Genomic DNA, 13,662 nt, shown 5'->3' on the forward strand with positions numbered 1-13,662 from the left:
TGTGGGTATTGCTTGCAGCTCAGATCAGTACTTTTACAAGGCTGCAAGACTAAAACATCGAGCCCTCCCGTCATTTATTGCTCTGCTGTGTCCAATTTAATTATAGACAAGCAATTAACAGCATAAGTGAGGGAAAGAGTGAAAGTTTTACTGAACTTCTCCTAAATCCAGCAACATTAGGAAAAGGGAGTTTGCTGTTATATGGGTAATAACTGACTAGTTTTAATCTGTCTTAAAGGAACTGACTGGACAAATGGTGGAAGTTCATATGTACGTCCTGCCCCACAGACAGCTGATGCAAGATGAGGCTGGTTGGCTTCAGGCATCAGGGAGGATAGCAAGGGGCTGGGGCAGGGGCACTTGTCAGTTGTTTTCTTCTCTCAGTACACATATAGCAGCACTGTTGGGAGCTTGAATTTTTGAGTGTAGCCAGAGGTTATATATGTTTCTGTGTCATCTTTTAATTCTGGGAAGGTTTATTAGTGAACAGATCAAGGTGATGTTGGACTTGAAAACTGTGTCCAGTGTCCATAGATGCATCTAACACATCGACATCTAATGGTTCTTGACTCTGTCTCTCTCTCTCTCTTTTTTTTTTTTGTTTTGTTTTGTTTCCCTTTGCAGTTCTTTTGCCCAGCAGGTTCACAATCTGGCTTGTCAGGAATTGTTTGATATTTAAATGGCACTTCTATTCAACATCTTTTCAACATCAAGACCTTGTTAGGGGCATTTGTTTCTGGTGTGCTGGCTGCAGCCTCTGGGGTCTTCTGTGGGCCAGAGGGTCCCATGATCCATTTGGGGTAAGAAATAGCAGACAAAAGTTAAAGCTGTTGGGCTGAGGATATGGGTTTGATATGTGATGGGGGAGGCTTAAAAAATACGCTGCATTGGGAGCTCTTCTCACCTCTGCTGTCCTGTCCTTTGCATTAGCACAACTATTCATGCCATGCAATGAAGAAAAACATTTTTGTGGGACTTAAATCACAGAATCATAAAATCATTTAGATTGGAAATACCTTTAATATCATTACGTCTAACTGTAAACTTAATACTGCCAGGTTCACCCTAAGCATCACATCTACACATCTTTTAAATACCTCTAGAGGTGGTGGCTCAGCCACTTCCCTGGAGAGCCTCTTCCAATGCCTGATAATCCTTTTAGTGAAGTGATTTTTCCTAATATCCAACCTAAACCTACCCTAGTGCAACTTGAGTCTATTTCCTCTTGTCCTGTCTCTTGTTTCATTTTGTGGGAGAAGAGACCAACAGCCACCATGTTACAACCTCCTTTCAGGTAGCTGTAGAGAGCAATAAGGTGTCTCCCTTCAGCCTCCTTTTATCCAGACTAAACAGCCCCAGTTTCCTTGGTTGTTCCTCATGAGATCTGTGTTCCAAAACCTTCAGCAGCTGCTTTGCCCCTCTCTGGACACGCTGCAGCACCTCAGTGCCTGGCTTGTAGTGAGGGGCTCAAAACTGAACACAGTATTCCAAGTGCAGCCCCACCAATGCTGAGTACGGGGGGACAATCACTTCCTTGGTCCTTCTGGTCACACTGTTTCTGACACAAATATAAAAAAATACTGGCTCTCTTCCCTAGTACAATTCCTTGTGAAGCTCAGGAAGCGTTTTCCTGGACAACTGCAGTCAGTTTGTTTCTGAAAGAAACCTGTCCCACAGCTGCTTTACATCTTGCATAATGGCTTTTACCTGTGCCAAGTCTGAAGAAAAATAAAGCCAGTCTCAAGTGGCTTTGCACAAAAGAGGTGACATTTTTACAGCCACCTGTGCAAGTGCTGCAAGTGGCAGTGTAAGATACGTGGTGATGGACAGCCAGGCCCTCGAGGTCCATGTTTCCAGCTTATAAACACAGCAGGGGCTGGTGCCAGCTAAGAACAGCCACAGAAACCAGGCACCACTTTGTAGGCTCTGCGGATGAGAGATTGCAAGTCAAGTTGGAGCTGCTTGTTATTCATATGGTAGTGTAATATTCTGTTTCTAGATAGGCAGTAGTGGGCTTCATCGTCCTTATGAAGGATAATGTTTTTATTCACCCTTGCTGTATACAAAGATAATCCCATCACCCTATTGTTGTCTGGGACCTTTTGAGAAGGGGAGAAGAGGGTTGCCCAGTTATGCTGTGTAGGTGAGAGTGGTTCTTAAAATTTACTATGTTGAAATACAGCCAAATTTAGTGTGGACTATGGGCCAAACTTTGGGCTTCTCTGTTTTGATAAGTGACATCATTTCCTTTTTTCATCATTTAGAGGAGAATCATGCTGCTTTTATTACCATTACTAAACTGTACCTTAAGTAGAGATGGTAAAATTGATCTCTGCTAGTATGATATAGAAAATTTGTTGGACTATTTGTTCCTTTATGCCTGATGCTTTCTAGTCTAGGAAAGTACTCATCCTTGAGGTTTGTTCTCTTCCTCTTCAGTAGCCTGATCAAACCTCTCTTCCCTCTCACCACCCCTTCATGCTTTCTGCTGCTCTGTGGGTTTATATTTATTTATTTGCACAGAGGTGCAGCATCCTAGGAGATGACTCAGATATTCAAAACCAGGAGCACATAGTTAGTCAGAGGCAACCGCAAATGTTCCAGACAATGATTACCAAGATTTAGCCCTTCCTTTAGGTTTCTTTTATTTTCTTTGCTTTCAGACGTTTGTCTCCAGGAGCTCAGAGACTGCAGATGTGATTTTATTTTTTTTTCCCTTTGTGCTAGATTGGTAACATTGATGCATGAGCCCAAGAATTGAACCATATTTCATGAAGAAAATCAAAATCAGCACAGTATTAACATGATGCCTTTTCAAAACATATGAATTAAGAGCTAGTTTAATTTAATGTAGCTGGAACTCTCCACTGTTTTTATTAAACATAAACACACATAAGTTGCTAAAAGCCTCCAAGAGATCTGTTAAGGCCCCTAATTTAAGTATTGCAGAAAAGTCTTCCAATATTATAGAATAACCAGATTTTTAATTTCACTAAAGGTCTGGATTTCCCTCTCCCCCCTCATTTAAGAGTAGTTTGAAGTGCTGCCTGGCAACACACTGCAATAATTTAAATTGTTCTACATCTTCTGTTAGAAGTAGGGCTGTTCTGGCAGCTGGGAACAGATGATTGAAATGATGGGCTATAGTCTGATGTGTCACCACACTTGGGCAGACATTAACATGTAGTTCTTCATTTGACATTTCATGGTCTATCATCACATCACTTTGCAAAAGACACATATAAGTCTCTGAGTCAAGAATCTGAAAGTCTTTAATAGTCTCCTGCTTTACATCAATGGGACTTTGCATATTTGGAAGCAGCGTTCAACATTTTCAGTGTTTAAATCTGTTGAAACCAATCTGGCTTTGCTGCTGCACATGGCTAGGGCTCTGTCCTCCCTTGCCTTTAACTGTGGCTGATTTATGAATAATTTACTGAAGGGTGCTCTCAATTATACATCACTTTTAGCGCTCTCCTGGGTTGTTGCCTGAGCCAGCTGCAGTCGGACACTCTTGGCATCCAACTCTCGATATTCACCAGGTTTCGGAATTCAGCTGATCAGTAAGTGATGGGCAGAGCAAAGGCTGTGAGGTTTGAGGGGCGCTTCCCTTCTGCCTGCTCTTAGTGTCCCAGGGGTCTCTGATGAGTTGTCATTGAGCCCATTGCATCTCAAAGGGAAACAGAGGTGCTGCTCCAGCAAACTTTCAGCCTTCCTGTGGTTTGTTGTTTTGAAATGGGAAAATAGACACTCTATTCAATGAAAAGAAAGTTGTTTAATTCAACAAATTTAAGCTCTTTAATGAAATGAAAGTTCACAAACTGTTATCAAATAATTACGAATAATACATTGATATAGAAGACCTTTTCTCATTGCCTTCTGGGTTGTATAAGGAGAGAGGAAAAAGCAGGAATTTTAGACATAGTCTTTATCCTCAATTAATGGTGCTGGCCCAGGAAAAAAGAGATGATGGGGATTGCACAGTGTGTGCAGGAGACTCTTGCTTTCTTTTGCTACTTTTAAAAAAGTAAATTGCATGTGACACTTTTAATCTTGGTCCTCTTAGTTCATGCGATCAGTCATTTAAATAAATCTGAGATGTGCTGGTTAAAAAAATATTACTTAGGGAAGAAATCAGTTGTTGTGATAAGAGAGGCAGTGAGATATTTTCTCTGCAGTATCCAGTTATAGTATAATTACAAAGAAGTGTTAGCCTGCAGTCAGGAATGACCCTGGGAGAATCATAGAGTCATAGAACTGTTTAGGTTGGAAAAGACCTTTAAGATCATCAAGTCCAACCTTTAACCTAGAACTGCCAACTCCACCAGTAAACTATGTCCCTAAGTGCCACATCTATATGTGTTTTAAATGCCTTGGGGTGGTGACTCAACCATGTCCCTGGACAGCCTGTTTCAACGCATGGTGAACTAATTTTCCCTAATATCCAATCTAAGCCTCCCCTATCACAACTTGAGGTCATTTCCTCTTATCCTATCGCTTGTTATGTGAGAGAAGAGACCAACATCCATCTCACTACAACCTCCTTTCAGGTAGATGTAGAGGGAGATGAGGTCTCCACTCAGCATTCTGTTCTCCAGATTCGACTACCCCAATTCCCTCAGCTGCTCCTCATAAGACTTGTGCTGCAGCCCCTTCATCAGCTTCGTTGCCCTCCTCTGGGTATGCTCAATACACTTCTTGTAGTGAGGGACCCAAAACTGAATACAGTACTCAAGGTGTGGCCTGACCAGCACCAAGTATCAGGGCACAATCACTTTCCTGCTCCTGCTGGCCACGCTATTTCTGATATAAGCCAGGCAAGGCTACTGTTGGCCGCCTTAGCTACCTGGGCACACTGCTGGCTCATATTCAGTTGGCTGTTGAACACCACTCCTAGGTCATTTTCTACCAGGCAGCTTTCCAGTCATTCGTCCCCAAGACTGTAGCTTTGCATGGGGTTGCTGTGACTTAAGTGCAGGACGTGGCACTTAGCCTTGTGGAAGTCCTTTTCACAGAGGGGCTTGTTGGTGAGCAGCAGGGAGAAGTTTCAGTCTATGCCAGACCTCACTTCTTTTACGAAGACTAGGATGAATGACTCCTACTCCCCTGGTATCTTTTGGAGTTAAGTAGGCTTAAGCGAGGTACCCTCTCCAAATCTGGTCACAGGCAGAGCAGTAAGTCAGCAAGCATTAGGATGTTGAAGGATCTTAAGGCACCTCTCCACTGGGTAGCTGTAATGGATGTGTAGGAGGGGTCTGGTTTTATTGTTGATGCTGCTGATGGGACACATAACAAGTACAACTGACTGGAGCTAGAAGTTGAAGAAGTTCAAGCAAAGTTTGCCCAGCTTTTACTGTGGTACACAGCACCTTTTGAGTTCCTTGCTACTGGAAACAATGTCACAGAAAAAATGTGTAAGTAAAAAGCCTTTCACAGAGAGTGCATAACTCAGCATTTGTGGGTTGGGAGATATCAGACATCAAGTTGCCTGTGTAGCTCCACTGGTAGATTTTGCCAGGGCTTTAATGTGTGAACTCTCTAACCTGATCTCTTTTTTTCTGTCTGTTATCCTCGTTGCCACCCAATTTTGTACTGACAAAATTTGTCGATATCGCAGAGGAGTCAAAAAGACCCTGTAATGTTTGGAGATGTCTCTGGTCTGTTCATTTTTTTTTTTTCCTGAGAACTTGGCACTTCTTAATATACTAAATACTTGAATATTTTTAATTATTATTGACTTCAGTTAGTACTGAATGCTCAGCTTTTCTGCAAATTACTTCTGAGAGTCTTAGGTAGCGCATACAGAGGATGCAAGTTTTATAAGCTGGTGAGCAGTAGTGATTAGTGCATTATATGTAACAGTATCACCTCAGTCTCTCCCACAAAAACTGGACCGGAATCCAATTTTCCAAGGTAAATGAAATCATAATTTTATTACCTCTTTCTGTAGCCTTCCTTACATTCTGCACACTGCAGCCTTCCTTAAGAAAATGTAATGTTGGTCTGATGCAGGATGTCATTTTCATATAATGAAATGGGCCTTTTGGAAAGAAAATGATGTGTGTGAGAACATCAATAATACTAAGACGTATATAAAATAAGACTGTCCATTAATGCATTTCTTTACAAGACTATAATTCTTTTTGTTATGTGTATGTTTTATTCTTTTCATTTTCTCTATTCCTCCCCTCTCAGTGCAGATCTCTGCCATTTTTGCTCCCAGTGCAGCTTACAGTAACAGAATTTGTTGCTCTTCAGGGTCCATGCTTTTACTGGGAAGGTTTGCTTCTTTACTGTGGGGGTGATGGAGCACTGGAACAGGCTGCCCGAGGAGGTTGTGGAGTCTCCTTCTCTGGAGATACTCAAAGACTGCCTGGGCATGCTGCAACCTGCTGTAGGTGAACCTGCTTTAGCAGGGGTGTTGGATTAGATGATCTCCAGAGGTCCATTCCAACCCTGACCTTCCAGTGATTCTGTGAGGGAGGCAAGTCATGTATGTTCCCACTGGATTTGTAAGATGTCTACAGACTGAGGCAGCACGTTCAGCTTACAGGCTCTGAGCCTGTACTCTCGTTCTCCAGTGAATCCCAAACTTTCTAACCTTCACCTCTGTGACTGCACTGCTTCCAGGGTGTGAAGTGGCACGTTTTCCTGGCGTTAGGGTGGTCAGCACCAGTTCAGCAGCTTGCTGGCGTGTTGTGGTGGTCCCCGTGTGATACTATAGGTCTGAGGGTTTTGTCAAGAAGGACTGTTAGGGTAGAAAGGAAAAAGTGATATTTCCTCGTTCTTTCTGACTGATTCCCTTCAGAGCTCAGAGAAGGACTGTTTAATAGGTTTTCTGTGGTATGGATACTTCATTCATGGATTTGACTGGCTTAATTTACCTTCTGTTTTGGGCCTCTGCATACGTAGCAGTATGCTGAAATCAACACATTTTTAGTAGCCCTGAGAATCTGAGCTGCAAGGATCAAATCTGAGCCCAGATTTGAGCTCAAATCCTAGAGATGAAAGGCACTGTAATAACCCTAAAATAAATCACCAAGTCTATAAATTCAGCCTCATAATCCCAGCTTTGACAGAAAACAAAGTTTCTAGAGAGCTTCGTTTTCTGATATTTTTACTCTTATCCAATTTTTGACTTTCCTACCCATTGCAGGTGCAGTTTCATTACAGCTGGTGCAGGAGCAGGGATAGCTTTGGTATTTCGTGCCCCCATTGTGGGCTCTTGTTCACGCTAGGAGAAGTTTCTTTGTTCTGGGACGTAAGACTGGTCTGATGAACCTTCTGCTGCTGCTTGACGGCTACTTTCACTACAGAGTTACTGTCCTCCTCTCTCTATGGGTTTGTTAACAGAGGTCATTTTGGATTTTTTGAAGCAGAGAAAAGAATTATATTTTGAGCATGTGTTATGTGGATGAGGGAAGAAATGGGTGAAGAATTTTAGGCTTGTTTCAGCGTTGTTGCTGGGGGATTAGTGTAGCAGGGACTGAGGAGGGGAATGGATGTTATATGTACATTTATTGCATTGGTGCACGTGGAAACCTTCACGTTTTACGTCTGATAATCACTTAGATAAGGCATAGTTGTTTATTTTTCAAAATTACAGTGAACAAATAGAGCATCTAATGTTTGCTTATTAGCTAATCATGTAAGTTATTTTAACAACTTTCTGTATTGCTGCTGGATAGGAGAGAGATACTTTCAAGTAAAGAAAAAAGTGGACAAGTTCTTAAATAGGGTGCCTTCTCCTTCTGTGGCTGGCTTGAACTCTTTAATGTTGCTGTTGACATTGCTGTACTGTGTCCCGGTTCCTTTGTGCTTACAGATTAAACACATGAAAACACGTAGTCAGTATTTGTTCCTGTTTGCACAATTGAGGTGACCTTCAGCCTTGGCTACTTTTACTTTGTTCCTTCCAGCATGACACAACCTTGATCTTCAAATTTTAGCTCGTGGCCACTGAAAATTAGTTGCTTTTTTATCATGTCTTTTGCTCATTCTTATTGCAAAATGATTCAATGAATCAAATAATGCAAGTATCACAATCTTCACTACTTGTTGCCTAAATATCCTTCTTTGTATTTGAATTGAAGATCAATTAGAGATCTAGAAATAAAACCCTGGTCTTCTGAATCTCAGTCCACTTTTTGTTACTAAGTAAATTTTTCCTCTGATAATTACCTGATCACTTCCATTGTTCCCTGAATTTCTCTTGCTTTGTGTGTCTCTATCAATACAGAAACAAAGGATGAGGATGATTCCCACAGGTAGGCATACCTTTGCTGGGAAAATGGGCAACATTTTTTTGTGTGTGCATGTTGCCTGATACAATGACTTTGCATATACTGTGCAAAAGTATTTGGGGTGTATTTGCTTTACCACAAGTTTAGGTGGGACAATAAGAGAAGACCTTGGTTTTCAGCCCAAACCCTTTTTGTGGCCAAACTCATAGCACAGTCCTCTCAACAGCTGCAGTGACACAACCATAAAGATAGAAATTTGTGGCAGAAAGGTGGAACTCCGTGGACAGGGAAGAGGTTGGACCTTCTGAAATGAACTTCATTGCTGAAGACCAAGTATTGTGTAGTGGACAGCTACGTGCACAGGGGAGAGTGGATTCACTTCAATTGCTATTTTACTATAAACATTGTTCTTTTAACAGTTCTTTCAGGACATGTTCTGAAGAGAGCAGTAGGTTCTGTCTCCTTCTATCTTCTCTTACTGTCATTAGAAGTGAAAGCTAGCTAGAATTATTATCAACATGACTTCTGGCAGGGTTCAACAGTTCTTGGCTCTCAATGTAGTACAGATAACCAGAAACATTTTTAGTTGACTGAACATGGGGCTCAGGGGAAATTTTGCTTCTTTTATGTTTTGTGGCATTAACCAACACAGTTTACAGTGGATGAACTCTGAGTTGAAAGCTTGTGGGTTATGTTTCGCAAGAAGACTATTTGTTTTCTTTAGTTTCCTTCTACCTAGCATAGTGTTACAAGGAGAATTTATTGTACTCCAGAGTATGAGATTTTCAGAAAGCTTCACTTTACTTATACATTGACCATTGGATTATTTGTAAAGGTGAAACTTACTTAGATTTTTCTTGATGACTGGTCAAGCCTGTGGCTGATACTATGACAAAACCAAACAATAATCCGTGCCACTTTACATTCCTAGTGCATGGAGCACTCACTTGACTTTACCTTTATTGCCACACAGGGTAATGTGCATATATTGTTTTAAAACAATCACCTCAGTATATCTTTCCTTTAGGAAAAACCTAGGTAAGGAGAGAAAACAATAAAACCATGTATGTCCATCTTTAGTTTTAATGCAGGATAGGAATTAAGTAGAACATGATGCAAGATATTTGGATCCTTCAACTCATAAAACAACTTTTCTACTTCAAATTAAGCTACTTCTCTCTGAATTTCAGTGTCTTATACATTAAATCTCTTTAAATCATTTGGAAAAGGATGTATTTTTTTGTAGTTATCAGTAAAAAGAGCATGGTTAAATTTTTGCTTAGTGCTGATTGTAGAGCATGGTATACCTTAAATCTCTCCCTACTACCTCGGAGCATACCTATAGGTGTTGGGCTTCTTGTTGCTTGGGAATGTCTGCTGGGATTCTTCCTGTTCCGGACACGGACTCTCAGTCTGCAGCATCCTATGGACCAGCTCTTAAAGTCTGACTGAATTTTGACCCTGGCATTTCTCTTGTCAGGAAATACTACCAGTGTTTGGTACAGCTGCCTGGTGGTTTTGTTGAAGTCCAGGCTAGGATATAACCTGAAGTGCTGGGTGCTTGTGGTAACTACAGTGCATTATAGAAGTTTCTGCTATGTGTAACAACACCAATGTCTACCTGCTAGTTCCAGTCCTGTGAGGTTTGCAAGAAGAGTGCCCCACCTCTCATGACATCAGCTTTAGATTAATTAGCCAAGCACTACAAGGAAAGATATATTTCTTACATGGAAATTAGTTTGTGTTATCAGGTTTTGTAAGAGAGAGTACAATATTTGATGTTACTGGCAGAATGCTCATAACATTTTTTTCTCCTTTCATTGACTCAGGTTAAGAACTTGGTGGACATCAATGTCTTGACCTTCATTCCAACCATCCTCTTTGGAATGCTTGGAGGTCTTCTGGGAGCATTCTTTGTTTCCCTGAATATAAAGATTAATAAATAATGTATACAGTTCTTTAATTCAATTCTAAAATCCTTTAGAAAATAAGCAAGCTATTGGAACTGTGCTCATCCTTGTAAGTAAATAATACACTTCGTTATATAATATTTACAGTGGTTAATGAGGGTAGGTCTGAAACTGGCTGGCTGGAAAAATAAATCTGGCCTGCTGCTACTTAATCTAATGTACAACAGAGTACAGAAAACATAAATTTTCAAAGTATGTGTAGATATTTAATGTTGATGGGAATATAAGAACAAAGAAGATATGGTTTTCTTTTGGATTTTTTATTTTGTTTTTTAATGCTTCAAGTATTTTAGGGTACTAGTATTGTAGAGTTGTTCTCCCACTGCTGCTCTACTCTGATGATACTACATCAGCATGGTGACATGTACCAGTTATGGTGGTGTACTTTTGGATTTATTTGCAATCTATGGAGGGCTGTCACAATTAAGTTTCATCCTCCTCTTTCTCCATTTTTCTGTGCTAGTGATTGACCTTCTCATTACTCCACACAGCTTGCCCCTGTGCAGCAGAACCAAGTGGACATCATCCTCCACACTCATCACCTGAACACTTTTTCGGATGTTGCATTGGAAAGAATGATTAGGAGACCGTTACTATAACTGTATGTGGTTTTGCCTCAAGGCAACAAAGGAGATCTCTGACTGTTTTAAGAATGAATGAAGCATAAGTGTTGTAGAGCTTTTAAAAGTTTTGAATGGGTACAGAAAATTTACTGGACCTAACTATTAATCTGGAGTAAGTTATCCCTTGTTTGCTTTTCTATTGCACTTCTGGTAAATTATGCAAATTGGGAGTTCTCTGCAAACTTCTCTAGTGAATACCTGCTTATCATAATTTTCCTTATTTTCTGCATTTTGGGGAAGTGTTTTTGAAATGTTTTCAGACATTTTCAGTCTGGAGACCACTTTTGGGAAATTGGTGCAAACTGAAGCCTCTTTCTTCTGTCCGCTCTTAGGCCAACTTACCAGCCTGTTTAATGTATGTTATATGTATTTTTATATGTACTATCGTATACTATCTCTTCCTTGCCCTCTGGAAAGGAGATTGCTCACTTGTAGACCAACAAGTTGGCCATATAATTGCTCTCCTCCCATCACACCCGACATCCCTTCAGCAGCTTCTGCTCCGAGCCAACAAAAATGATGTATGTTTCAGGGAAAAGCAGTCACCTTGGCTTGCCTCAGCAACCTGAACGATACTGTAAGGAAACAATTAACATTCTAAATATGAAAAGAAAAATATTTGGAGGAAGGAGTGTAAATAACCATAGGTTGAGGCACACGGTCAATTCTCTGTAAGCTGTAGTGATTAATTTTCTCCACAGATTGATACAGATGTGTACATTTCCCATAGATTGCACTAGTTTTATTCCCCATAGATGGTCTAAGTGTATTTCGTTTAAACCTTGAGAGCTGTGGTGGTCCAGCTCCTCCTCCTCCTCTGCCTAGTCCTTCTTGCTGCTCGGAGCACCATCCCGCTTGTTGGCTTCTCTGTTGGCACAACAGAAGTGAAATCCGACCTCCGGTGGGAGGGAGAAGAGGAGGAGGGATCTGTGAACGGTGCTGGAGCAAGCCCATGCCAGTGATGACAGCTGGTTTTTAGCTCCTCTTAGTGGCAAGATCTAGGCTTTTCAGTCCGCATCCGTGCATCTCACTGAGGTGAGACACCTCGAGGAAGCTCACTTGAAGCTTTTTCCTTCCACACTAGAAAGAGTGGGTAAGGTAGGCATTAGAAAAGCAGCTTTTCTGAGCTCTAGGGAGAGTCTTTCTACTGCTCAACCTTCTTGCTTTGTGCTACAAGTTTGCACCCAGGTTTTGCAAAATACTGGGGGCTGTTGAGTGCTGCAATGAGACATCCTAACAAAAATCCAGTTTTGAAACGAGCAGGATGAGGAATAGTGTCCCACGAGTGACTCCCATTACTCCTGTGTAAACTCCACAGTTTCAGAAGGACCTCTGTGAGAGGCCAGGTTTGTAACAATTAATATCTTAACAATTTGGGGCTGGGGCTCTGTGTTTGACAGCTGCTTCCCCCTACGATTGGGAAACTTTTGGCTTTCTTATAGTATGTTACAAAAACCTTACATAAACTACTTAAACACATAAAAACGCACAGTTCCACATTACTTTTTTAACACCTCCCCAACATGCTGTGGCATCAGCCAGCAAGACCCAGCATGTTAGAAGATAATGTAGGATTAAACTTAAGGTCAGCTAGCAAATATTTAGTGTCAGATGTAAAGAAAATGCCTCCTTTGTTTAGGAGTGTTGCCCTACTGACACCAAGTTCGTGGAGCAGATAGCACCTTGCCAGATCATACCTGAAACTGGGAGAACAGCATGTGTTTTGTACACTGTAGTGCTTACAAGAGTTGTTCTGTTAATATATTTTCATCTTAATCTTATATTTTTTTTTAAAGAAATATTGGGGTTTTTTTTACATTAACTTTGTACCATGAACTCTTATTCAAACTGTTTTTCCTTTAAATAAGCTCTGGAAGATCCTGCTCAGGTCACAGTCCTTGTTTTATTATAACTTGGCAAAAAAAGGAAAACAGCAGGAAAGAAACTTTGATCTTAGGGAGAACTGTACAATTTTATTTTTTTTATTAAACTCACGTAATTGGGCCGCTGAAAGAAACTGTCACTGTGACTTTAACAAAAAATAATCTTGTATAAACCAGCCTGCATTTAAACTTGGAAAGAACCCATCATGGTATCGTCCACACCCACAACATAACCCAGAGTACCATTCCTTTGACTGGAATTGAATATCTAATCTTCAGCCCATAGATTAGCTGAAGCTGTCTTCCTAAGTGCCCTTCTGCCCCTTGGCCTGTGTTTGCTTCTCCTCAATTCATCACCTTTCTCTGTGAGGAAATCACAATGTAGATAATGTTTTGCCAAGAATCTGGCAGAGCTATCTTTCCTCTACTATTTTTTTATCTTGTTGACTAATGCTTCTGTTCCAAAAGCTCAGTGTTTCCATGGACAGGGTGAACAATTTAAGGATATATGCATATATACTTGTATATTAAACTGTCAAAGCTTTAAAAGGTTACTTGGAAGGATTATTTTCTTTTCTACATAGTTGTGAAGGTAGGCTACTGCTTTAGATGTGCAACCACTGGCTCCAGACTAGCTGTCCTTCTAGATCCTTTTGGACTTTGGGGCTTTGGCAAAAATGTGACCTGGGTTTGAACTGTCCCAGAGTTAAATTTTCAGAAACAAAACCTGACCTAAGCTTTGTGGTGACCAAACTACTCCCATTTTCATCTGTCTCTTGTAGATGTGCTCTGCCCATAAGCTTATAATCCTTGAGATACAGGGAAAACAAAGGCTTGAGATATGATTGTCTGACAAATTGGCATAATTGCATGCAGCTGAATCTTGGCTTGATGGTTTCTGTAAGTGTCCTACTTGAGCTGTTTTATAGCAATCCACAGAATG

General features: G+C 40.8%; 1 pseudogene; it reads left to right on the forward strand.

Moving 5' to 3' along the window:
* The window catches only part of LOC138719112 (chloride channel protein C-like), an 82,000-nt pseudogene that overhangs the window by 5,858 nt on the left and 62,480 nt on the right, over nucleotides 1-13,662 (forward strand).

Source organism: Phaenicophaeus curvirostris, chromosome 3 (genome assembly GCF_032191515.1).
Source record: "Phaenicophaeus curvirostris isolate KB17595 chromosome 3, BPBGC_Pcur_1.0, whole genome shotgun sequence".
In the NCBI taxonomy this organism is placed as follows: Eukaryota; Metazoa; Chordata; class Aves; order Cuculiformes; family Cuculidae; genus Phaenicophaeus; species Phaenicophaeus curvirostris.